The sequence below is a fragment of the Callithrix jacchus genome, chromosome 3, assembly GCF_049354715.1.
Source record: "Callithrix jacchus isolate 240 chromosome 3, calJac240_pri, whole genome shotgun sequence".
Lineage (NCBI taxonomy): Eukaryota > Metazoa > Chordata > Mammalia > Primates > Cebidae > Callithrix > Callithrix jacchus.
In genome coordinates, this window is record NC_133504.1 from 16,767,782 (window position 1) to 16,794,640 (window position 26,859).

Sequence of the window (26,859 nt, forward strand, 5' to 3'; positions counted from 1 at the left end):
GCATTCCCTTTGAAAACCAGCACAAGACCAGGATGCCCTCTCTCACCACTCCTATTCAACATAATATTGGAAGTTCTGGCCAGGGCAATCAGGCAAGAGAAAGAAATAAATGGTATTCAAAGAGGAGAAGAGAAAGTCAAATTGTCTCTGTTTACAGATGACATGATTGTATATTTAGAAAAACCCCATCGTCTCAGCCCAAAATCTCCTTAAGCTGATCAGCAACTTCAGAAAAGTCTCAGGATATAAAATCAATGTACAAAAGTCACAAGCATTTCTATACACCAACAATGGGCAAACAGAGAGCCAAATCATGAGCAAACTCCATTCACAATTGCTAAAAAGAGAATAACATACCTAGGGATACAAAACGGGCAAATGCTGGAAGCACTCCCTTTGAAAACTGGCACAAGACAAGGATGCCCTCTCTTACCACCCTATTCCATAGTATTGGAAGTTCTGGCCAGGGCAAACAGGCAAGAGAAAGAAATAAAGGGTATTCAAATAGGAAGAGAGGAAGGCAAATTGTCTCTGTGTGCAGATGACATGATTGTATATTTAGAAAACTGCATTGTCTGAGTCCAAAAACTCCTTAAGCTAATAAGCAACTTCAGCAAAGTCTCGGGATACAAAATCAATAGGCAGAGAGCCAAATCATGAGAGAACTCCCATTCATGATTGCTGAAAAGAGAATAAAGTACCTAGGAATACAACTTACAAGGGATGTGAAGGGCCTCTTCAAGGAGAACTACAAACCACTGCTCGAGAAAATAAGAAAGAACACAAACAGATGAAAAAACATGTCATACTCATGGATAGGAAGAATCAATATTGTGAAAATGTCTGTACTGCCCAAAGTAACTTATAGAATCAGTGCTATTCCCATCAAGCTACCAGCGACTTTCTTCACAGAATTAGAAAAAAATACTTTAAATTTCATATGGTACCAAAAAAAGAGCCCACATAGCCATGACAATCCTAAGCAAAAAAAGCAAAGCTGGAGGCATCACACTACCTGACTTGAAACTATACAAAGTTACAATAACCAAACAGCATGGTAGTGGTACCAAGACAGATATGTAGACCAATGGAACAGAACAGAGGCCGCAGAAATAACGCCACATATCTACAACCATCTGATCTGTTGACAGGCCTGACAAAAACAAGCAATGAGGAAAGGTTTCCGTATTTAATAAATATTGTTGGGAAACAGGCTAGCTATACGCAGAAAACTGGACCCTTTCCTTACACCTTATACAAAAACTAAGTCAAGATAGATTAAAGACTTAAATGTAAGACCTAAGGCCATAAAATCCCTAGAAGAAAACCTAGGCAGTACCATTCAGGACATAGGCATGGGCAAAGACTTCATGACTAAAACACCAAAAGTAATGGCAACAAAAGCCAAATTGACAAAAGGGATCTAATTAAACTAAAGAGCTTCTGCACAGCAAAAGAAACTATCATCAAAGTGAACCAGCAACCTACAGAATGGGAGAAAACTTTGCAATCTATCCATCTGACAAAGGACTAATATCCAAAATCCACAAGAACTTAAACAAATTGACAAGAAAAGAAAAAAAACATCAAAAAGAGGGCCAAGATTATAAACAGACACTTCTCAAAGGAAGAAATGTATGTGGCCGAGAAACATATGAAAAAAAGCTCATCATCACTGGTCATTAGAGAAATGCGAATCAAAGCCACAATGAGATACCATCTCATACCAGTTAGAATGGCGATCATTCAAATGTCACATAACAATAGATGCTGGAGAGGATGTGGAGAAATTGGAGCACTTTTACACTGCTGGTGGAAGTGTAAATTAGTTCAACCATTGTGGAAGACAGTGTGGCGCCTACTCAAGGATGCAGAACCAGAAATACCATTTGACTCAGCAGTCCCATTACTGGATATATACCCAAAGGATTATAAATTATTCTGGTATATAGATGCATGCACATGTATGTTTATTCCAGCACTGTTCACAATAGCAAAGACTTGGGACCAACCCAAATGCCCATAAATGATAGACTGGATATAGAAAATGCGGCACATATACAGCATGGAATACTATGCAGCCATAAAAAAGAATAAGTTCATGTCTTTTGCAGGGACATGGATGAAGTTGGAAGCCGTAATTCTCAGCAAACTAACACAGAAACAGAAAAGCAAACACCGCAGGTTGTCACTCATAAGTGGGAATTCAATGAGAACACATGGATACAGGGAGGGGAACATCACACACTAGGGCCTGTTGGTGCAGGGGTAAAGAGAGGAATAGCATTAGGAGAAATACGTAATATAGATAACGGGTTGATGGGTGCAGCAAACCACCATGGCACATGTATACCTATGTAACAAACCTGTACGTTCTGCACATGCATCCCAGAACATAAAGTATAATTTAAAAATTATATGTTAGCTGGATGGAGAGTGTTCCCTTTTCTACTTTCTTCCATATCAATAGTAGCTGAATACTTGACTGAGTGAAAGTTTTTGAGTAGATGTTGTTTGCGAAGTTCAATTTATAAGTTAAGTTCAGTTGTATCTGATCTTTCTTAAAAAAATAAAATAAAAAGACTCAATTTCAATTTCCAAGCCCTATCCCATTCCAGTCCTTCTTAGAGTCTTTCTCTACTGTTATGAGAAAAACCCAGAAGTGTATAGAAAACATTTCCTCAAACTGGGAGGAAGCAGAGACCAAAGCATGACTTAGACAAGACCAGCTTGGTGAGATGAGTTTATTAGGACTTATATACAGGGCACTCCTTGGCAACGCAGGACAGTTCAAGAGTTCTTCCCATCTCCACACTGCTTTTAAGCTAGTTTTCTGGCTCTTTGGCTACTGTGTTTGAGCGATGAGACTGTTTTTCTTGGTAGGTTCTCGAGAACTTGCCAGGTTGATTGAGTTCTTAGGGACACCTGCTCCTTGGCTGGGCACCATGGCTTTGGTCACTGCCCAGCCTTCAAGATTCAAGCAGTGAACATATATACTTAAGTAACCTGGTGGGGGACCTGTCCCACTGCACCTGCCCAGCCCAGTGTTGTGTTCTGGATCTGGGTCCCATGAAATGACATCAGGGGTTTCTGCAACCATCCTGGCAATTACTCCAGTTATCTCTTGACTTTAGCAGCCTTGGCAATCTTTGTTGTTATAGCTCTTTTGCCTAAGGAATCTACAGTGAGACTGCCCAGGGCTCCCCTGCTTGAGGCACCTCAGTTCCCCTCCTCTTGGGTGTCTTGCCAGCTTCTCAGGCACTGCCAGTAAGAAGCATGGTGATCACCTCTGCTCTCAGGATCCACAAGCCCACCTCCTCCTTTCCCTCAGCCTTGGGAATGGTCTTGTACAAGTGTAGAGGGACGTTTGCACTTTGTTTCCTCAAGGCATTCTATCTCTGTCTTCTAATTATACCCCATCCTTTTGTGCTTCCTTCAAACCTTCTACATTCTCTGAAGGTTTAAGACTTTGGAAAAATGCCGGGCGCCGTGGCTCACGCCTGTAATCCCAGCACTTTGGGAGGCCGAGGAGGGTGGATCACGAGGTCAAGATATCAAGACCATCCTGGTCAACATGGTGAAACCCGTCTCTACTAAAAATACAAAAATTAGCTGGGCGTGGTGGCGCGTGCCTGTAATCCCAGCTACTCAGGAGACTGAGGCAGGAGAATTGCCTGAACCCGGGAGGCGGAGGTTGCGGTGAGCCGAGATCGCGTCATTGCATTCCAGCCTGGGTTACGAGCGAAAATCCTTCTCAAAAAAAAAAAAGACTTTGGAAAAATAAAAGAAAGAATGACTTGCAAGCCATTTCCTCTTTCTGTCCTGTCCCTAAATTAGCTGAATGTTTGGGGGTAGTGGTAGGATGGGGATGAGGGGTAGAAAAAAGGCAGGAAATATACACTACAGAGCACATGTGCACATCCACACTCCTCCACCAGACACACACAGACTCATGTGTCAGCATGTATACCATGTTTCACATGCATCGGCTCATTGAATCCTCGTACAACCATACAAAAGAGATGGTATTATCTCCATTTTACGAGCGAGAAAACTGAGGCTTGAGGAGACTAAGTTATTTGTCCAGATTTGCCAAAATAGTACACAGTAGAGCTAAGAATTCAACTCAAAATACATCATCCCCAAGTCGATTCAATCAATAACTCCATTAACCTCTGTCTAATGATAAAATTTCTAAAAATCAAATAATATTAATTACTTTATGTAAGCATGGTGGTGGGAAATGCCTGTAGTCCCAGCTATTCAGGAGGCTAAGGTGGGAGGATCCCTTGAGCCCAGGAGATCGAGGCTGCAGTGAGCCATTATCATGCTACTGCACTCCAGCCTGGGTGACAGAACATGACCATGTCTCAAATAAATAAAAACAAAAATAATCTAAACCTTTACACAGGTCTACTGAAAAAAAAAAGAGCTTCTGAAAGGTAAATCATGCCTTTTATTTATATTACTGAAGATTTCTGAGACACGTTAGCCTTGCTTCCCAAAGAAATACATAAAAAAGGAACCTTAATATAAATATAACATCAAACATTTATTTTAAAATTACTATTGTAACTTTAAACTTTTTGATAATAAGGTTAATACTTATATCTCCCTTAAAATGCCTAAATTGCTTATAAATAAAAAGCAATAAATAGTAATTTATATTTCCACCTATCCATAGATTTGAGCAGTTACTTAGTGAGGCTGATATAGCTATACAATGCTCAGGAAACTAGATGTTGACATGGAGAAGGCAAACTGTCCTGGAAAAGAAAGGTCCTTAAACACTTATTGCCAAGACATTTTGTGCCTATCTTGAGACACTAGCACTTTTTAAATGCTAGGGACACACTCAACTGTTATTGATTCCATTGATTCATAGCATAGCAAGGTGGGCAGTCTGGTATTTACTCAAAGGGAAGGCAGGAATAGAATGAGAAAGTAGAGAAAATTGTGATGACCTTTTAGAAAAAGAATTTTAAAATATGTAATATTCTTTTTAACCAATGGCTCTGGACCAATTGACATGCAAGTGCAAAAAAGTGAACTCGGACACAAACCTTCCACTCTTCCCAAAAAATAAGCCAAAATGGATCACAGACCTAAATGTAAAACTCAAAATTATAAAACTCCTAGAAGATAACATAGGAGAAAATCTAGTTGATCTTGGATTTGGTGATGACTTTTTGTCTACAACCCCAAAGGCACAATTTATGAAAGAAAGAACTGATAAGCTGGACTTGTTTAAAATTAAAAATTTCTGCTCTATTAAAGACACTGCCAAGAAAATGAAAGATAATTTACAGACTGGGAAAAAACATTTGCAGAAGACATATCTAATAAATGGCTGTTACCTAAAATATACAAAGAACTCTTAACATTCAAAAATATGGAAAAAAAACATGAAAAATGAGCCAAAGACATTAATGAACATCCTACTAAAGAAGACATACAGATGGCAAATAAGCATAAGAAAGGATGCCTTACAGTATAAGTCATCAGAAACACATTAAAAATGAGCCAAATACCTTAATAGACATCCCACTAAAGAAGACATACAGATGGCAAATAAGCATAAGAAAAGATGCCTCACAGTATAAGTCATCAGGAAAAAGCAAATGAAAACAACAAAGAGATACACACCTGTTAGAATAGCCAAATTCGGAATACTGATAACACCAAATGCTGAAAAGTTTATAAAGTAATAGGAACTCTTATTCATTGCTGCTGGGAATGCAAAATGGGATAGATGCTTTCAAAGACAGTTTGATAGTGTCTTACGAACTAAACGTGGTTACCGTATAATCCACAATCATGCTCCTTGGTATTTAGCCAAGAAAAGTTAAAAACTTATATCCACACAAGAACCTATGTTTATAACGGGTTTATTCATAATTGCCAAAACTTGGAAGCAATTAAGATGTTCTTCAGTAGATGACAGAAAAATAAACTGCCATACCTCCAGATGATGGAATATTATTTGGTGTTAGAATGAAAGGAATTCTCGAGCCATTAAAAGATGGAGAAGATGTTGGAGCGCTGATTTAGTTCTGCCCAAATATGTTGGGATGTTCACCGTGGACATCTGCCAAGATTCTAGTAGCCATTTAAAAATCATTACCCTGGGGCATAATGTTCAGAATGAGATCATTTCAATAAAGTACAGCCCGCATTCTAATTCTACATGCAACATTGCAGTACTCGTGAAGAGACACATTGGACAACTGACAGATCAAAAGGTGACAAAAATTTGCAAGTTTCATAATTTTCTTCTTTGTCTGCCTAACTGTTCTTCTGTGTAAGTTAGAGTTTGTTTTGTAACAAATCAACCAACCCACAGTTTAGTGGCCTCCAACAATATTTGTTTTATTTGCTCATAATTCGGTGGGCTAGGCTGCTCTTCCACTGGGGTCATACATTTTGCTGTCATATCTGGGGTCTCCAACAGCTCAGTCACCTCCCTCACAGGTAGTGGTGGGTGCTGGCTCTCAGCTGGTTTTTCTGGGGTCTCAGCTGGTTGGCTCGTCTCTGATCCATGGTATCTCATCCTCCAATTAGGGACCTGCTTCCTGTGCATTCTTAGGGCTGTAGTTCAAGAGGATAAGAGCAAAACCATTAAGAGTTTGAGAGAGGAGGATCAGAAGCTGATTTTCCACTTTTGCTTCATTCTGTATTGTACCCCATCACTTGCAGCAAGATATTCTGTAAATATTTATTGAACAAGTACATGATGACCCTTTCACCTACAATTATGTCTAGGAAAGATTTTGTAGACATACTGCCTCTTAATTTTTGGAACATAATTGTTCCAATATCTGGTAAAATTGCATTATTATTTCATTGGGTAAAGATTCATTTTATTTTTCTTATATATTTAACTTTGTTGTTGTAAATTAAAGAAAGGCCCAATAAAACAGTGTAGTTTTTAACTTTTATTCACTGATCAATGTGATTTACTAGATTGCATTTTACACTTTAAGTGATTCCTCAGTCTTTCCTCTTCCTTTTTTTTTTAACTTAAAGTTTAGCCATGTATGTGCAGGATGTGCAGGTTTGTTACATAGGTAAACATGTGTCATGGGGTTTGTTATATAGATTATTTCATCACCCAGGTATTAAAACTAGTATCCATTAGTTATTTTTTCTGATCCTCTCCCTCCTCCCACCCTCTGCCCTTTGCTAGGCCCCAGTGTGCGTGGTTACCCTCTTAACCACTTACTTTTTATGAATGTAGTAGACCAGTCTTTGATTTTTTAAATAAAACTGTTCAATTCACAATAGACAATACTTGACTAGAAGATATATGTTTTTCTGCATAACGTGGACCAAATTCATAGAGATGTAATTGGTACATGGTGTTTTAAAAAATATAATTGCCAAAGAATGACTTTCATGTGTATATCCCTCAATGTGGGAAACTGAAACATAAAACAAACCAGTCAGAGATTCTTGGCAGTTTTCAGGAGCAGGTTATGTGTAGGGAATTCTAAAAAACATAGTAAGTGAAATTATTAAAGTGATCAATGAAACATTGAGGTATATAATTTAGCTTTGGAATGTATTATTTCTCTTGAAGTAGAAAATGTCTACTTTTAAAAAAAAACATAACAAAATGTTCAAATAAAAAGAAGAAATACAGATGGCTATTACTAAGTTAAAAAAAAAAGCCAATCTGAAAAGGCTACATACTGTTTGATTCCAATTATATAACATTTTGGTAAAAGCAAAATTATAGAGACAATAAAAAGAATAGTTGTTGCCAAGAGGTGTGGGGGGCAGGAGGGATGGACAGGCAGAACACAGAGGATTTCTGGGACAGTGAAAAGACTGTATGATACTATAATGATGGATACATGTCATTTTATCCACGTTTGTCCAACTCATAGAATGTTCAATACAAAAAAAAACATAAACACCCTTATGTAAAGTATAGGCACTGAGTGACAATGATGTATCAATGCAGTTTCATCAGTTGTAACAAATGTATCATTTTGGTGAAGGACTTCGGTAATGAGGGAGGTATCATGTGTGGGGACAGGAAGTATATGGGATATCTCTGTACCTTCCTCTCAATTTTGCTGTGAAGCTTAAACTGCTCTAAAAATGGTCTACAATTTTATAAACATTGGAAAAAATAAAAAATTTACTCCCTTTGATTCAGCTATTCTATTTCTGAGAATTTAACTGTGATTGTCCTTTTATGTGTCAACCTGGCTAGACTATAGTTCCCACTTATTCCCAAACACGTAGGTAGGTGATGCTATGAAGATATTATTTTTTAGATGTGATTAACATCTATAATCAGTTGACTCTGGTGAGGGAAATTATTGATTACCATAAGCAGAATTCAATCAGTTAAATAAGACTCAGTGAGTGTTACTCAATCAGTTAAAATGGCTTAAATGTAGAGTTAGGCTTCTTTGAAGAAGCATTTCTGCCTATAGATATCAGTTCCTTCCTCTCTCCCTCCCACCCTTCCTTCCTTCCTCCCTTCCTTCTTTCCTTCCTTCCTTCTTTCCTTCCTTCATTTTTTCTATACAAACACAGTCTGGTTTTGTTGGCCAAACTGGCTTGGAACACCTGGTTTCAAGCAATCCTCCCATCATGGCCCCACAAAGTGCTGGGATTAAAGGCATGAGCCACCTCATCTGGCCTTAGACAGCAGTTTCAGCCTATGCAAGAGAGTTCCAGACTGCCCTTCCCAACATCCTCCCTGTGGATTTTACACTTGCCTAGCTAGCCTCAATAATCATATAAGCCAGCTCCTTGCAATAAATCTCTTATCTCCAGCCACTAAAGCCGTGAAGGTGACTGATACTCTAACAAAATAAAATAATCTGAAATTTGGGAAACAGCTTCATGTAGTAAGAGATGTGCTGAAGTATTTTTTAACACCAAACTGAAGTGTGCAATATTACAGTATTAACTGAAGTAATTATGTCACAGTTACATTTTTAAGTTATATGTATGTAATTTTTATAGTATTATAGGGAAAATGTGTTTAATTCCAAGTTTGAAATGCAAAATAGGAACCGTGTGCAGAATCACAGCTATGTAAACATGCATCCTAAAAAAAAGGCCTAGAATAAAACATCTATTAAGAGAGGTCATCTTTAGAAAACTACTTACTACGTTTTAGAGTGGGAAAAATCAAGCAAATTTTACTCTTTAAAAAAAAAAGCCAGCAGCTTATTTTAATACAACACATTAGTTCCAAATTGAGGGCACTTCCAAATATACATTATTTTAAAACTAATGCTTTTTAATATAATGATAATTTTTAGAGAAACTTGTGCTTTAAGAGTTTATGCAATGATAATACATTCCTACATAATGTGTAAACTTAAGTAACTTTATTGCAAACATACTGAACTACTCCAGATGCAACAGCATAAATAAGATGAAGCCACATGTTATAAAGGAAGAGATAAACACTCTGAATTTTCAAATACTTTTTGGTACTAAGGTCTAATAACTTGCCTTTACTCATGTTACATTTTGTGATACATTATATAGAGTGACTAATGAATGCTTACCATAACTAGCACAATTAATCAGAAAAATAAATACATAGAAAGCACAGATAAGAGTTACTATGATCCTGCTTGGTGAACAATTGCCTGATATTAGACTTTCAGCAGAATGTTTTCCATCAAAATGAACCATAATTTTAGTGGTTATAATAGGCATATATTTTAATGCTTGTATATCTGACTTCTACGCAAAACGAATTATTAATTCTTCTCATTACCTGATTACTCCTTCGCCATTCTCTCATTTGTGTGTGTTCTGGCAGGTCTTTGCATATGCATCTGAACACATCTTCCTTCTCTCCTAAGCTATCAGAGAAGTCAGGAAAAAGATAGAGATGAAGTAAGAGCTATATACCCATGAGATTATTTAAGTAGTTAAATCAATATGGAATATGTACAGATAAAGATATGAAATGAATTCTCCACTTTCTTCTATGATTTGCTCAGTGAAGGTAAAAACCTGGTAATATACCATAGGCCTAGTTGCCACATTCAGTTGCATAATATCTAACCTATTATCACTTCTTAAAACATACATTTTTTTATTGCATTTTAGGTTTTGGGGTATATGTGCAGAGCATGAAAGATAGTTGCATAGGTACACACATGGCAGTGTGTTTTGCTGCATTCCTCCCCTTCACCCACATTTGGCATTTCTCCCCAGGCTATCTCTCCCCATCTTAAAACATATTTTATACAGCCATTTATAGACACATCAAATCCAAAGCAAATAGCTCAACAGCAGAAACCATTGTTCTGTGTTTTGTAAGAATTATACTACCCTTCTTTGTTTATTATTCACCATGCAAATATGTGTGTATATGCATAGGAATACTGATGTATCTCAATAGGTCAAATCCACAAATATATTTTTTAAAGGCATAAAAATCTTGATCCCAAATACTATGTGAGTGTTTGGTATCCAGATACCAAATTCTGCTTGCCTTATGTCTCTGGATCATAGAGTGACAACAGATTTTCATATTTGGAAAAAGTAAAAGTTTGGAAGATTCTGAGATCATAAAGCAGAGTTTAGGCTAAGAATGTAATACATCTGTATGCCTCTCTCTCCCAGTGTTCCTGGGGGCACCAGCTCCTTTGAAAGGGCATCATCCTAAGAAGGTATGCTCTTTGGTAAGCAATCCTGAACTCTATGAGATCATAATCATTACTTTATACAGAAATCAATAAACTTTGGAAATATGCTATGGGTATATGAGCTTATTAGAGAAAACGTAGTGATTGTGAAGGGCTGATGACAATCCTGAATACTCTTCTTTAAGACCATCTGTTTTCACTTATATTCAGTTGTTCATCTGTTATTCATCCAGGAAGGTTTATTAGTAGCCTAGACATATTTAAGTAGTTGATTCATTGAATCTACATAGAAAGATAATAATATAGTAGTTGAATCATTGAATCTACATACAAAATTAATAATATACTCAATGGTCAGTGATATGGTTTGGTTGTGTCTCCACCCAAATCTCATCTTAAATTGTAGTTCCCTTATTTCCCATTTGTTGTGGGAGGAAGCTGGTAGGAGGTAATTGAATCATTGGGATGGTTACCTCTATACTCTTCTTGTGATATTGAGTGAGTTCTCACAAGATCTGTTGGTTTTGTAAGGAGCCTTTCCCCTCCTTCACTCTGCACTTCTTGCTGCTGCCATGTTAAGAAGGACGTACCTGCTTTCCCTTCTGCCACAATTATAAGTTTCCTGAGGCCCCCCCAGCCATGCTGAACTGTGAGCAAATTAAACCTCTTTCCTTTATAAATTATGCAGTCTTGGTTATGTCTTAATTAGCTTCATGAGAATGACCTAACAGAGTCAGAAAAGATTAAAGATATATGATTTTATTAATATATTTTCTGCTTATTAAATATTCTGCATATATATGTGTACTGGAACTGTGGAACATATATATGTATGTGTTTGTTTGTATATATTTGTACATATGTGTGTACTGGAACTGTGGAACATATATATGTATATGTTCATTTGTATATGTTTGTAACATGTATATGTTCATTGTACATATACATATATGTTCCAGTACAAGCAAAAAGATGATACTTGAAAGGGGTATTCGTTGTTGTAGTTTCTATTTATATTGTAAATATAATAAATACAGAAATATAGAAACTTCACAGCAATTTCTCCTTTCACTTGTGGCCTTATCTTTTTTGTTTGTACTGAAACTCATAATCAATATTAATGTTATGTACACTGATAGTGATTTAGCATGTATGTGTGGATAAAAAGATGATCTGTATCATTAGTCATCAGAGAAACACAAACTAAGTCCACAATTAAATACAATTACAATACCAATAATTGACTAAAACTAAAATGACTGACAATATCAAGTGTTGATAACTATTGTGATCTGAATATGTTCCTTCAAAATCCATAGTTGAAACTTAATCAACAATAGTAATTATATTCAGAGATGCAGGTGTGGTCTTTAGGAGGTGATTTGTTCACTCGAGCTCCATTCTCAAAAATGGTATCAATGATCTTTTTTTTTTTTTTTTTTTTGAGATGGAGTTTTGCTCTTGTTACCTAGGCTGGAGTGCAATGGCGCGATCTTGGCTTACTGCAACCTCTGCCTGCTGGGTTCAGGCAATTCTCCTGCCTCAGCCTCCTGAGTAGCTGGGATTACAGGCACGCGCCACCATGCCCAGCTCATTTTTTGTATTTTTAGTAGAGATGGGGTTTCACCATGTTGACCAGGATGGTCTCGATCTCTTGACCTCATGATCCACCCGCCTTGGCCTCCCAAAGTGCTGCGATTACAGGCATGAGCCACCGTGCCCGGCTCAATGATCTTTATAAGCAAAATTAAAGATAGCACTTCAGTCACTTTAGCCCTTCCATTCCTTTTACTATGTGGAGACACAGCAAAAGCACCATCTATGAAGGAGAGTAGGTCTTTACCAGGCACTGAATTTGCTGGTACCTTGATCTTGGACTTTTCCACCTTCAGAATGATCAGAAATACAATTCTATTATTTGTAAATCACCTAGTCTGTGGTATTTTGTTATAGCAACTCAAATGGTCTAAGACATAAATTGGTACTGAGAATTCAGATGCTACTAAAATAATATATCTAAAAATTTGAAAATGGATTTGGAACTGGGTAATGGCTAGAGACTGGAAGAGTTTGGAGATGTATGTTAGAAAAAGCCTAGATTGCCTCGAACTAAGCATGAAGGGCAATTCCTATGAGGGCTCAGAAGAGAGCTGTAGGGAGAACTTAAATCTTGGAGAGTATCTAAGTGGTCATGAATAGAATGTTATAGAAATATGGACAGTAAAAGCAATTCTGATGAGGTCTCAGTTAGGCATGAGAAACAAGGTATTGGAAACTGGAGGAAAGGCCATCTTGTTATAAAGTGGAAAAGAATTTGGCTGAATTGTGTCCCCTACCTAGTGCTTTGTGGAAGGCAGAATTTAAGAATGACAAACTAGGATATTTGGAGAAAGAATCTCTAAGCAGTGTGTCAAGGGTGTGGCACAGCTTCTCTTGACTTCTTATAATCAAATGCAAGAGGAGATAAATGAATTAAAAACAGAATTTAGAATCAAAAGGAAGCAGATCTCAGAATTGAAAAATTCTCAGCTTGTAACAAAAGCAAAGGCATGTTCAGAAGAGAACACCAAGAGTGTGACCAAGGGACTGTTTGTTAAGGAGATTAGGTATGAACATAAGGAAGCCAGATGCTATTCACCTACAAAATGGGAGAATGATTCCAAAGCCATCTTGAAGATCTTCAGAACTGCCAATCCTATCACAGGGCCAGAGTACCAGGGCCTTGAAGGAGGAACTATCTCAAAGGCCCATGGGACCTTGTGGTTTGCTGCCCAGGGCCACCTTAAGTTTCTGCTTCTACATTCTGGCACAGTGTTCCTCAGCCACTCCATGTGTGGCTTGCAGTCTGCAATGACCACCACTCCAGAAGGCACTGGTGGTAAACCTTAGCAGCATCCACAGGGTGTGAAGTCTGCAGATGCACAGAGTACACAAATTATGGGGGCATAGCTACCTTCATGTAGGTTTCAAAGGATGTTCTGGGAGGGCCTTGGGCCCAGGCAGAGAACTGCCACAGGGGCAGGACCATCTCAAAGAGTCTCTACTAGGACAATGCTTAGTGGAGCCCTAGGGGCAAGCTCTCCTGAGACCATTAGAGCCACCAGTGTACAACACCAGCCTAGGAGAGTCACAGGCACCAGACTCCAACCTGTGAGTAAGGCCCCAACCTGGGCCTCAAGGTATCCAAAAGGTGGGACATGGAGTCAAAGATTCTTCTCAAGCCTCAAAATGTGATACTGTTTGCCTTGTTGGATTATGGAGTTACATGGAAACTATTATCCCTTTCTTCATTCCTATTTTTCCCTTTTGGAATAGGAATGTCTATTTTATGCCTGTTCCATATTATATTTTGGAAGCACACAACTTGTTTAATTTCACAGGTTCACAGTCAGAGAGGATTTTGCCTTAGGATGAATCAGACCTTGAGTCTCACTCATATCTAATTGAGATGGTACTTAGAAGACAGTCTGGACTTCAGATTTTTGAGTTGATGCTGGAACGTGTTAAGATTTTTGATGTTACTGAGATGGAATAAATGTATTTTGCAAGTGAGACGAACAAAAAATTTGGAGGGGGTCCAACAGTGGAATTTTATCCCCCAAAATTCATATGTTGAAATTTGCCAATATAATAGTATCAATTCCCTTAGGAGTCAATTAGGTCATGAGGGCTCTGCCTGTGTGAATGGGATAAATACCTTCAGAGAAGAGGCTTCATACAGAGTTTATCCCTTCTATCCCTGACATCTCTTCTGCTATGTGAGGACACAGTGGTCATTCCTTTTGCCCTTTGCCTTCTGCCATGTGTAAGGATGCAGTAACCAGGCACCAGCTTGAAGTCTGACAGCAGCCCTCACTAGACAGTGAATCTGCTGGTGCCTTGATCTTAAACTTCCCAGCATCCAGAACCATGAGAAATACATTTATATTATATATAAATCACCAAGTCCAAGGTATTTTGTTACAGTATCGTAAACAGACTAAGACATTGAAGATATGGAGCCACTAGACTCTCATATGCTGCTGATAGGAACTGTACAACTACTTTGGGAAACAGTCTGGCAGTTTCTTTGAAAATTAAGTATACACTTAACTTCTAGAAATTTATCCGAGACACCAAAAAAAATATGTTCACACGAAAACTTGCATACTGCAAACAAAAATAAAATTCCAAACCCCTCGATCATTCTGAATGGACCCCTCCTCTCAGCCAAGAGCATTCCAAGTTAACCTGTAAAACTACTTCAGGCTATGATGGGAAGGAGGAGTCGGATGTGCCTCATTACCATTAACATCAACACAGACCTTAAGACTGATAGAAAATGCTCTTTAAATCTGATAAGAAACATTTACAATCTATTCTCTCTGAAGCCTGCTACTTGGAGGCTTCATCTGCCTGATACAACCTTGGTCTCCACAACCCTTTATAGTAACCCAGACATTTCTTTCTACTGATTCCAGGTCTTTATTTTAATTTTACCTTTTTTTAAAACTCCCATGACAGATTAGATTCCAGGTCTTTAGGTAATAACTCAACCAACTGCCAATCAGAAAATCTCTGAATGTGCCTGTGACTTGGAATCCTCCACATCCTGTTGTCCTACCATTCTGGACCAAACCAACGTACATGTTACATGTATTAATTGATGTCTTTTGTCTCCCAAAAATGTGTAAAACCCAGTTGTAGCCTGACAACTTTGGGCACATGTCATCAAAACCTTCTGAGGTTGTGTTATAGGCATGTTCTTAACCTTGGCAAAATAAACTTCTAAATTGATTAAGACTTGTCTTAGCTACTTTTTGGTTTACAATACCAATATTCATAGCAGCTTTATTTCTAAAAATCAAAAATTAGCAACAATCCAAATGTCATTCACAAGTGAATGGATAAACAAATTTTGATACATCCATGTGTGATGTACTATTTGTCAATAAAAAGAAAAACATATTAATGCATGCAACATTGTAGATAAATCTCAATATCATTATGCTGAGTACATACTGTATGATTTCATTCATACAAAACTCAAGAAAATGAAAAGTAATCTATAGTGACAGAAAGTAAATCAGCAGTTGTCTCAGGATGGGGCTAGAGAAAGAAATTTTAAAATTTAAAAGAAAGAAATTTAAAAGAGCCTGAAGATACTTTTGGGGTGACAGAACTGATTGTCTTGATTGTTGCAATGGTTTTAAAACAGACCAAACTCTATAATTTCAATATGTAAAGTTTGATTACGTCTCAAGTAAGCCATTTTTTTTTTAAAGACTCCAAGTTCAAGACTCTAAGCACTGTAGTGCCACAGGTAGAAATAAGAGGGAAATATAACAGGAGAAATGGTTGACTTGCTGTTAAATTTGCTTTCCATTTCAAACGTTTTGAATTTTAAGTAGCCATCTGCGGCAAGGAGAAATGCGAATCTAGAGAATGGGAAAGAGTTCAGAACTCAAGGAAAAGATTTAGTAGTTATCCTCATAGAAGGATTCTTAAGAAATTTTATGCTTCAATTTCATAGAAGCATAAAAGCTTAGGATTGAGGGGGACAGTCATGTAAGATATGAAAAAAAGGTGGAATTCCAAATATTAGGACCATCAAGTTAGGAAAGTACAAGGAAAAACAAACCTTTAGGGAATTGAGAAAGGGGTCAGACCAGTGGCATAGTCAGGAAACCACTATTTCATGAAAGCCATGGGAGAAGAGGGATGCAACAGGGAAGAAAAGGTAGCCAATATCAGGCAAGCAGTACAAATGACATGAAGGATGAGGAGTGACAAACAGCAGTGGGTTTGGTGATGAGAACAATTCCCTTGGGAAATATTTTTCTTTTAAAGCACATAAAAAGTTATCAGAAAGTATGTTAATCTGTTTTCTTATAATATCAAAAACTAAAAACTCGAAAGTCTAATGAGAGGAAACAACTTATGGAATTTGTACCATGAAATATTTTATAGCAATTAAAATATTTATGAAGAATTTTTCATGATATGGAATTAATGATAAGGTTAAATTTAGGAATCAAAATTGTGTGTTTGTGTGTGTGCATGCATAGGTGTGCATGTGCATATACATATATAATGATATGTGGAAAAAATGAATGATGGAATATGAGAAAATGTTAACAGTACTTACCTCATAGTAGTGAGATTGTAAATGATTGCTTCACATATCTTTTTTCTTCTCTTTCTGCAAATGTTACAATTATCTTTTTAAATAAACTACTTTATCATTACAATACAAATGTTTGATAGATCAAAAAATATATCTGAATTTGGCTGGGTGCGGTGGCTCACGCCTGTAATCCTAGCACTGTGGGACGCCGAGGAGGGAGGATCACCTGAGGTCAGGAGTTCAAGACAAGCTTGTCCAACACAGTGAGACATTGTCTCTACTAAAAATACAAAAATTAGCCAGGCATGGTGGTGGTTGCCTGTAATCCCAGTTACTTGGGAGGCTGAAGCAGTAGAATTGCCTGAACCTGAGAGGTGGAGGTTGCAGTGAGCTGAGATTGTGCCACTGCACTTCAGCCTGGGAAACAGCAAGACACCATCTCAACCAAACAAACAAATATACATATATTATATATTTGAATTATCTGAAAAATATATATATTCAGATATATATATATCTGAATTTGTTTCAGATTTTTGTTCAGTAAAATATCAAAGAAAAGTGGGCTAATTTTAGAAAATAGAAAAATATGTAAATATTTAAAAGTAAAAGAAACCCTTATTCTCATGTCCCAGAGTCACATGTTGGTGTATGTCTATAGACTTTTAAGATGTTATTCTATATTCTATGTTGGTGTATGTCTATAGTGTTTTTAGATGTTATTCTATATTCTATATAAAGTATTTAAGTCTAGTGGTTGCCTTACTACCGTAGCAATTATCCTTTATTTATACACATGGTTTGAGTGACTGCAATTTCCTTGTTGCTTAATAGAATGTTCCCTTTATTCCTCTGTTATCAATAGGTGTGCAATGCATACCTAGGTATATCCAGTTATGTCCTTTATTCAGAATATTTCTTATGCTAAGATGCCAGGTTTTAATAATATTAACATTTTTAAGCCTAAAATATATATTGTAGCACATTATTATATGGAGACATCAAATAAATTGAATATTGAGAAAACATTTAAAATGATGCTTGGCCTTTAATAAGTAACATATACACATTTGATAGAGATTTTCAAGGTATGTACAGCCCATGGTGGATCAATCCTGTAATTCCAACATTCTGGGTGGCTGAGATGGGAGAACTGCTTAGTGACCAGGATTTGAGACCAGTCTGGATAACATAGTGAGACACAGTCTCTAAAAATAATTAAAAATGAGCTGGGCATGGTGTCATTCCTGTAGTCCCAGCTACTCAGGAGGCTGAGACAGGAGGATCACTTTAGAGCTATGATCACTCCACAGTGGTACGGCTTGGGTGACAGATCAAGACCCCATCTAAAAAAAGCAATTTAACAAGATATACACAACAATAAATAATAAATATGGTCCCTCCTTGTGAAAATATAAAGAACCAAGTGTTTGTTAAAAGGTAGATTTCTAGACGGAATGATTAATTGAAAAATCCAGCTGGACGCGGAGGCTCATGCCTGTAATCCCAGCACTTTGGGAGGCCAAGGTGGGTGGATCACGATGTCAAGAGATCAAGACCATCCTGGTCAACAAGGTGAAACCCCGTTTCTACTAAAAATACAAAAAAATTAGCTGGGCACGGTGGCTCACACCTGTAATCCCAGCTACTCGGGAGGCTGAGGCAGAAGAATTGCCTAAACCTAGGAGGGGAGGTTGTGGTGAGCAGAGATTGCACCATTGCACTCCAGCCTGGATAACAAGAGTGAAACTCCGTCTCAAAAAAAAAAAAAGAAAGAAAGAAAAGAAAAATCCAATCTGCAGTCATTTCCAATTTTTCGAAAGAGCTCTGGAAAGAAGCTGACTTTTTTTTTTTTTTTTTTTGAGACTGTTTTTCATGCTCACTGCTGATATCAAGAAGTAGGGAATCAAAAGCAAAAGCACTTGGACTCGTTGGAGAAAACAGCTATTGTGTCAGCAGCTTTTACCATCTCATAAGATCCTGTGCCAACTCTTGAGGTCCATAACTCTCCAGAATACACAGTACAGGAACCACTAAAGGGCATGGCACTGAATAAAACAAGAAGAAGAAAGAATTCTGTTTCAGTTCATTTATTTTTCTTAATCAAAAAGAAAAGTGAGCAGAAGAAAGGGTATCAGAGGTCGAAGATCAACTTGAAACAAAACAACAAGACAAGAATAGAGAAAAAAGGATAAAAAGGAATGAGCAAAGTCTCCAAGCAATATGGGACTATGTGAAAAGAACTAATATACGCTTGATTGGTGTACCTGAATGTGACGGAGAGAATGAATTCAAGCTGGAAAATACTCTCCAGGACATTATCCAGGAAAATTTTCCTAATTTAGCAAAGCAGGACACTATTCAACCCCAGGCAATACAGAGAACACCACAAAGATATTCCTCAAGAAGACCAACCCCAAGGCACATAATCGTTAGATTCACCAAGATCAAAACGAAGGAGAAAATATTAAGGGCAGCCAGAGAGAAAGATCAAGTTACCCATAAAGGTAAGCCTATTAGGCTTACAGCAGATCTCTCAACGGAAACCCTACAAGCTAGAAGAGAGTGGGGGCCAATATTCAATATACTTAATCAACAGAACTTTCAGCCCAGAATTTCATATCCTGCCAATTTAAGCTTTACATTTGAAGGAAAAATAAAATTTTTTAGGAAAGCGCAAGTACTCAGAGATTTTATTACCACCAGGCCTGCTTTACAAGAACTTCTAAAAGAAGCACTATACACAGAAAGGAACAACCAGTATGACCCTTTCTAAAAATACACCAAAAAGTAAAGAGCATTAACATAAAGAAGAATTTTTATCAACAAAAGGACAAAATAGCCAGTTAATATCAAACGGCAGCAACCCTAAATTTAAATCGACCAAATCTCCCAATCAAAAGATACAGACAAAATCTAACGGTATAGCCAAAGATATACATAGACTCAAAATAAAGGGTTGGAAAAAAAAAAACGTACCAACCAAATGGAGAGCAAAAATAAATAAATAAAAAGCAGGAGTTGCAATTTTCACATTTGACAAAATAGATTTCAAAGCTACAAGGATACAGGGATAAAAGGATTAATGTAATAATAAGAGATCTTAACACCCAGATACATAAGACCCATAATGAGATTTAGATTCAACGAGACAGAAAATTGATAACGATATCCAGGACTGGAACTAAGATCCAGAACAAATAAACTCAATAGAGCTCCTCCATTTTAAACACACAAAATATACATTATCCACAAAATCTAACGATATATCTAAAGATATACAAAGACTCAAAACAAGGGGATGGAAAAAAACTCACCAACCAAATGGAGAGCAAAAATAAATAAATAAAAAGCAGGAGTTGCAATTCTCACACTTAATAAAATAGATTTCAAAGCTACAAGGACGCAAGGGTAAAAGGATTAATGCAACAATAAGAGATCTTAACACCCAGATACATAAGACACATAATGAGATTTAGATTCAACGAGACAACAAATTGATAATGATATCCAGGACTTGAACTCAGAGCCAGAACAAATAAACACAATAGAGGTCTCCATTTTAAACACATAAAATATGCATTAACCACTTTAAACACTCAAAATATTGATCGGCCATTATTGAAATCCATTTTAGGAATGAAGTAATATTCCTTTTTCCCTCTTTTTCTTTTTTTCCCCTTCTCTTTTTCCCTCAAAAAAAAAAAAAAAAAAAAGAAATCATGCTCACAAAACTGAGGATTATCTAATAAATATAATAAATGGGATTCTTTTTTACTTAATATGACGAGCATTTTCTTATGTCATTAAAAAAAAAAAGATTTCATCACAACTGAGTCAAGTCTAAACTTTTAAAAAAAAAAAAAAAAGAAAGAAAAGTGGAAGTCCAAGATGAAAAAAATAATTCCTCACTATAGGGAAAGGAAATTTGAGATAAGAAGCAACCAGCCATATTTCCACAATTTTAAAAGCCTGGGTCCTAGAAGTACTTCATGTCAATGGTCCAGGCTCCCAGATTTAGGGAATATGGAGATATTAAAAGCTACCTTACTGAGCATAAATGAGCTTTGAAAAAAACATGTGGTTAAATGATGGAGGGAAAAAACCACAGTCATCTGGGATCCAAAATGAAAACCAATAACCATGAGGCATAATTCCAGAGCCATTGATGCCAGTAAATAAAACTGCACCTGGACTAAACACACTCAGGGTGGATCAATACAATGAGAAGGGAATTGAATGTACGAAAGGGTATTTGGTAACTCATTTTGTTTATTTGATTTCCATTGCCTTTCCCAAAAGCCACTCACAGTCTCCATATTTAGCTTCCAGTCCCAGATACCATTCTGATAAGATGAAAAGCCCATTGTGAATTAGTAAGTCATTAACTAGAGTCTTAGATCTGACACCCCTCCTTGTCCAAGAGACTTGACGAACTCTTGAGACTCATGGAGAGTCTACAAGATACTGGTCTAGACCCATTAGATTTTGCAGAGATTATTTAACCATTTTCAGTTTGCACATTCAAAGCTACTAGTACCATTTTAAAAAGAATTTATGATTAGAAATTGGTATGGTACCTTAGCATTAACAGGAGGAAGAGGTCAAGGGTTAGCATTGACATTTGAAACACAATGCTGAATTATACAGTGTAATGGCCTCAAACTGCATGGATTTGAATTCAATTCCTTTATTTATTAACTGTGATCTTTGGCAAGTCATGACATGTCTTAGAGACAGAAGCAAATGTAAAAAAACCCACAATGATGCTCCTCTCGAAAAGTGGAGTCTTTTTCCCCGTCCTTTGAACCTGGTAGGAGTCATTACTTGCTTTGACCAATGCAATGCGCCAAAAATGAGGTTATGCTAGTGTCACAGCTGGGCCTAAGAGGCCTTGCAGTTTCATTTGAGAGCTTTCGGAATTGTGAGACTAACTACCACATGAACAAGCCAGGGCTGGTAGGCTAGAGAGTGAGAAACTGTATGGGGATAAGCCCTGTTGGAATAAGGTCTTTATAGATCAGTCAGGCCCCAACTGGCTCACTCGCTGATCACAGGTTCCTTGAGCTCATCCAAGATCACCTACTTTGGCTAAGTACAAGAACCAGCCAGCTAAGCCCCACTCAAGCCATCATTTCACAGAATCTTGAGTTAAATGATGGGTTGATATTTTAAGCCACTAATTTTGGAGGTAGTGCGTCAATCACAAAAGAGAATTGACAGATATCTCATCCATAAAATGAGATAACAAAAGGACCTACCTAATACAATTATTGGGAGATTCAAGTGAGTTAATATATGTAAACCACTTTGTGCCTGGCCAGAGTAAGTAAAGTACTCAAACATATTAGCAATGACTATTATTATTTATTATTGGTAAAGATTATCTTATGAAAGGACTTTTTCAAATGTATGACAGGTTATGTAGCTAACATGTTATATGGTAGGCTATAAAATTTCCACTCTTAGAAAATATTTACATCATGAGCTACAGTGCTGCTTGCTCTTCTACTACACTATCTGAAAATCACTCTTTCTGACAGAAAAGCTGGAGGTGCTCCTCTAGATGACTGCTGTTGAATGTAAACATATTACTCAAGAAGAGAGAAGGAGACCTTATGGTTCCACTTCCTACTAATATCAGCTTATATTCTTCTATCAAATAAGCTCTTTGTCTTATGTGGCATCAAGTTGGACCTAACAGATGTAAGGAAGGGAGGAAGGAGAACATGAGAACAGTCATTAAAAAGACAGAGGTCCCAGGAGGACCACATAGAGCTTGAGGAGAATATTGTGTTCATTTTTGTTTCACCATTAGATGGGACTCTTAGCCACATTCCATAAAACACTACTATGAACAAAAATTCTCATTTACATATAAGATTTAGAATTTTTGCACATGTACCCCAAAACCTAAAATGCAGTAAAAGAAAAGATTTAGAATTTTATTCTAATGAATCTTTTCATCATTGACCCAAATGCTAAAATATGAAAGATATATTCCTAAAAATATATTCTAAAAAATACATCCCTAAACCTATAAATGCTGATCAAACACTACCCTTTTTAATTTTCCCTTCATTTTTTGCATTAATTTCCTAATTTTTTCCAAGGCTTTTCCAGCAATGCATTAACTTTTACACTAACAAGTATTAATGTAGTTCCTGTCTTTCCCCGAAAGTACTATAAAACTGAAGGCTTTTAGGATTTAAGGCTGGGATATAAATATTCAACCCAGGTGTTTCTAAATCACCTTCCACAATCTCAAACGATGCTATACTTGAAGAGCTCTGGCAAAATGTCTTAAATTGTAGTCTGTGTTTGTATCAAGTTATGTTATATCCAGAATAAATACATAAAATAAAGCAAAGCCTGCTGACATATTTATTTCAGAATAGTTCTGTCATATGAACTTTATAATCATATTTGAAAATCCAGCTGTGGAAAGGTATGCATACCAGATAAATGACTACTGGGCCTTTGCCAGACCACAAAATTGAATCATACAAAGAAAAAATCTAAACCAATGTTAGAGCAATTCAACTTTTACACTAGACTCTCTAATTAACCACCTAATTTCTGTCAATATCAATATAACAACCTTTTTGGCCTATTAAAAATTACAAAAAGTTGACAACATTTTTCTGAAAATGCCCAGTAAAAGTGATTTCAGGCTTTTAAAATTCTTGTCTTATCTAAAATATTTCTATAAATATAAATGTCCTATGTGCCCAATGTAATCAGTTTTCCATTTTCAGTAAATTCCAAAGAACTCTTAAAATGTGGGCTCAATATCCTGGTGGGTTGTTTCTATTAGAAACTGTGTCAGTTAGAAAGAAATGTCTCTATGTTTTCTAGCTCTTAATTCTAGAAAGGCAACAGATTCAGTCCTAAGTATCGTATCTTTCCAACTAGGAATAAACTTGTGTTTATCCCTCCAAATACATTGCTTGAGTAAGAGTTTATGGATATGCTCAACTTGAATAATTTTTTCATTAGCCTAAGGCACACTCTGAGTCTAGCCCCGTGTACTCAGTAAGCATCTGAACCAGATCAGTAAGGCGTTGTGATTAATGCATGCTATGCCTGAGATCTTTGGTAGTTCAGATGTGAAGCCCATAAAATATCCGCTGTCTGAGATATGGACCATTTGAGAAGGTATTTTCCACTTTAAATATGTTCATACAAATTAAAATGAATTTTATTTGATGAAAATTATATGAAAACAAGTATATGTTGTCAACTTAAGGAGCTAATAAATGCAACAAATGAAGCCAAGGCCTCTTATATATGGCCTTTGGAAAAGGGTTTTATAAGATGTGGTTGATGTAATTAATAGAATGAGTGTAGAATGCTGCCAGTGTTGCATGATCAGAGAATCAGCAAATGCTATCCCCATTGTTTTCCCTTCTTTCCATTGCCACCATATATGTAATCCACAGAAAAATAGAGGTCTTAGGTATAAGGGAATTAATTTATTTCCTTCATATTGCTCTAGTTAATATAGAACACTGTACCTTTAGCCTACTGTATCAACTGTACAAAAGATGATCTTTGCCTTGCCCAGCTCTTTCCCTGCTACTTTCACTGTTGAGCTATATCTTAACCTCCACTTCCCTCAGCCATTGTTTGACTCTTTCACCATTCCGCATTTGTAACAGTTTACCTACGTGTGGATGTAATGGACATTGCAAAGAAAGTAAGAATGGTCTACTTCAGCACTTCTGTAATCTTTGACTTTCTGTCTAATGATCTTGTACTAACTTTTTGCATTTTCTAGAGTCAGTAAAAATATTTAAGTTAATGAAGCAGAGCTTCTGTTTTAAGAAAGCATGTGTTTCCTCACCTTCCACAGCCCCCATTTAGAATAATAAAGAAATATGAAAGCTATGAACCCACATGAAAAATATGAGTGAGGGGCTATCAGCAGACATTTTGAGAAATTTCTGGAAAATGGAAATTAGACCAACAAGTAAGTGTTACCTATGTAGCAGGAAGGACAGGTCATTGGTTTGGATGTATCCATTAAAAGAGCTGGAGCTGAGGAGGAAGCTGGTTTCCAGGCAGAATTCTGGACTTCGTGGATGAACTTCACTGAAACGTCAGAGTACAGCGGGAAAAGGAAAGCACAGGATCCAAGAAACAGAGATGACACACAGGAGAGAGGCCAAGCAAAGCTCTGTGATGAAAGCTATGAAGTAGCCCATGGAGCAGCCAGCTGAGACTGGAACAAGAGGATGGAGTACTCCATGTAGGAAAATTCTAGAAAGGAAACACAAAATTATACATTAAAATATGATATAGGCATATTGGCATATTGGGTAGATAGGAATTAGGGCAGTGTCAGAGTGCTATTAATATTTCCTCCTCTTCCATAATAGGTAGTCTGAAAATAATGCCTGAAAATCGTATTATGTAGAAATACGTTATTAAAGGCCAGGCCCAGTGGCTCACACCTGTAATCCCAGCACTTTGGGAGGTTGAGGCAGGCAAATTGTGAGGCGGATGGATCTCAAGGTCAAGAGATGGAGACCATCCTGGCAAACATGGTGAAACCCCGTTTTTACTAGAAAAAAAAAAAAATTAGCTGGGTGTGGTGGCACACACCTGTAGCCCCAGCTACCTGCGAGGCTAAGGCAGGAGAATTGTTTGAACCCGGGAGGTGGAGGTTGCAGTGAGCTGAGATCGTGCCACTGCACTCCAGCCCGGGGAACGGGCAAGACTTCCTCTCAAAAAAAAAAAAAAAAATTAAGAAATACGTTGTTAGACACCAGAAAAAACAGCTAAATGTTCAGAGTTTTATTTTTTCCTCACTGGTGAGGAGCAATAAGAAATCTATGCAATTGTCTTACTTTAATTAAAAAAATGGTAATAAATCTAATGATAACATAATGTATGTACTAATTAAAAATGGAAATACTCCATTGTGATGAGCATACACTTAAACAACAGTTCCCGTAGAAAAGTATACCTTTTATGGATATAAAGCCATCAATAGATATCAAGTGCCTTAACCACTGCATACTCTGAAAGCACATCCTGAGAAAATAATAATACATATTATCAAAGATTTACATGTAGATATGTTTAACATGGTACTTTTTATATTAAGGAACTTTATAAACCAGCAAAACATACAATAAAAATATGATTTAAAAGGTTACGGTAAATATTTTTAGTAGATTAATGAAGAGGTTGGGAATTAATTCCAAGAACCCCTGACTTATGAGTTGCCTCTAGCTCCCTCCATAGAGAAACGGGCTTCCATGTGCCTACTTGGAATAATCCCTGGAGAGAAGTATATAAAGAAAATATTTTGAAATGTTTTTTTCAATTAAAAAACACGTTATAATAAAAAAAGTTTATGATATTATGCCTGGCACACTGAAGATTAAATGTTGGTTGAACTAAGGAAGAATATTTGGTAGTTATTAAAATCTATATTTTGCATTTGAAAATATATTTAATGGCTGGGTGCGGTGGCTCACGCCTGTAATCCCAGCACTTTGGGAGGCCGAGGAGGGTGGATCACGAGGTCAAGAGATCGAAACCATCCTGGTCAACATGGTGAAACCCCGTCTCTACTAAAAATACAAAAAATTAGCTGGGCATGGTGGCGCATGCCTGTAATCCCAGCTACTCGGGAGGCTGAGGCAGAAGAATTGCCTGAACCCATGAGGCGGAGGTTGCAGTGAGCCAAGATCGTGCCATTGCACTCCAGCCTGGGTAACAAGAGCAAAACTCCATCTCAAAAAAAAAAAAAAAAAGAAAAAAAGGAAAATATATTTAATGACATAAAAAAGATTCATTATTTCCAAGAAAATAATAAAAATTACATATACAACATAATCTTCATTTTTTTTTTTTTTTTAGATGAAGTCTTGCTCTGTTTTGTATTTTTAGTAGAGCCAGGGTTTTGCCATGTTGGCCAGGCTGGTCTCGAACTCCTGACCTCAGATAATCCACCTGCTTCAGCCTCCCAAAGTGCTGGGATTACAGATGCGAGCCACTATCACCTGGCCAATCATCATTAGTAATAACCACAAAATCTACATATATATATATAGATAGAAAAAAATTAGAAAATAAGATATATCAGATATGTCAAAATATTAACAA

At 36.9% G+C, this 26,859-nt stretch overlaps 1 long non-coding RNA gene across 4 annotated transcripts in view; it reads right to left on the reverse strand.

Moving 5' to 3' along the window:
* LOC144581708 (uncharacterized) overlaps positions 1–26,859 on the reverse strand; it is a 187,696-nt gene that overhangs the window by 155,088 nt on the left and 5,749 nt on the right. For 3 of the 4 annotated variants that reach the window (XR_013532802.1, XR_013532801.1, XR_013532800.1), the window contains exons 2-3: positions 24,724–25,002; positions 9,755–9,842 (exon numbers count right to left, since the gene is read on the reverse strand). This is a non-coding gene — a long non-coding RNA (uncharacterized LOC144581708). The remainder of the gene's footprint in view (positions 1–9,754; positions 9,843–24,723; positions 25,003–26,859) is intronic. The other variant, XR_013532799.1, reaches the window with a different exon arrangement.